Raw genomic sequence first — 1,586 nt, 5'->3', positions numbered from 1 at the left:
CCCACATTCTGTATTTCATGTTCTAGAAGTCTCGGATGATGACCCAGCACATGTTCGTTTTAAGAACACTTTCACAGCAGATTTGACAAAATGCAAAGAAGGTACCAATGTGAGATTTCTAAGGATGGCTACAGCACTTGACCCAAGGTTTAAGAATCTGAAGTGCCGTCCAAAATCTGAGAGGGAGGAGGTGTGGAGAATGCTTTCAGATGTCTTAAAAGAGCAACACTTTGATGCGGAAACTACAGAACCCGAACCACCAAAAAAGAAAATCTACCTTCTGCTGGTGGCATCTGACTCAGATGATGAACATGAACATGCATCGGTCTGGACTGCTTTGGATTGTTATCGAGCAGAACCTGTCATCAGCATGGATGCATGTCCTCTGGAATGGTGATTGAGGCATGAAGGGACACATGAATCTTGAGTGCATCTGGCATGTAAATATCTTGAGATGCCGGCTACCACAGTGCCACGTGAAAGCCTGTTCTTACTTTCAGGTGACATTGTAAAAAAGACGTGGGCAGCATTATCTCCTGCAAATTGTAACCAAACTTGTTTGTCTGAGAGATAGGCTGAAGTAGGACTGAGTGGACTTGTAGGTTCTAAAGTTTTACATTGTTTCATTTTTGAATGCAGTTATTTTTTGTACATAAGTCTACATTTGTAAGTTCAGCTTTCATTTTAAAGAGATTGCATTACAGTACTATATTAGGTTGTAATAAAAAGTAAAGATAAAATGAGCACTGTACGCTTTGTATTCTGTGTTCTAATTGAAATCAATATATTTGAAAATGTAGAAAACATTCAAAAATATTTAAATAAATGGTATTCTATTATTGTTCAACAGTGCGATTAATCGCGATTCATTTTTTAAATTGCTCGACAGCCCTAATGTTTATGGTTAAGAGTAAATATTTGTAACTATCTTGTAAATACATGGTCTTGGCAGAACTTCACATCTGTCACTGCTCTGCATGCCATGGTGTGTTGGAGCTTCACAGTAGGAAGGATGGGACTTAGATCCTCTGACTCCAAAAACCAGATGCCTACCGCTACAGAGAGAGTCTCTGTTAGCGTCTGTGTGTATGGTTATGTGAGCTTGTATATGTGTTTGTGTACTTTTATTTGTGTTTATGTTGGTGAATTTGTGTTTCTTTGAATGCATGTGTGCTTGTATATATGTATTTATTTGTATATTTGAGTCAGTGTTTGTGCAGCTTTGTTTATATTTTGGATTTGTGTGTATGTGTTATGAAAGACAGTGGGTTGCAGTACATGGGCCACAGGCCCAGGCCCCAGGGAGTCTGTTTTTTCATTACTCTGTGCCTTGTGTGGTCATGTACACCAGCACAGTGCACAGAGTCTGTAAAATGAGAGCTGTAGCTGAAAAGTGTTAAATGTATCTGTGTGTGTATGTGTGCTGTGGATGTTGGTGTGTAGAAAGATGCGCGTGTTTATTTGAGTGTGCGTGTCAGTTGTGTTTGCACATTGGGGTCTACGGCATGGTGTGAGTGCTCTTGTCTATTTGCGTTGGCGGTGCGTGTGTTACTTCGTGCAGGAGGCTCAGAAACCCAGACGCCGCC

Source organism: Chelonia mydas, chromosome 1, assembly GCF_015237465.2.
Source record: "Chelonia mydas isolate rCheMyd1 chromosome 1, rCheMyd1.pri.v2, whole genome shotgun sequence".
Classification (NCBI taxonomy): domain Eukaryota; kingdom Metazoa; phylum Chordata; order Testudines; family Cheloniidae; genus Chelonia; species Chelonia mydas.
The sequence above is the reverse complement of the archived record's forward strand: the minus strand, read 5'-3'. Positions refer to the sequence as shown.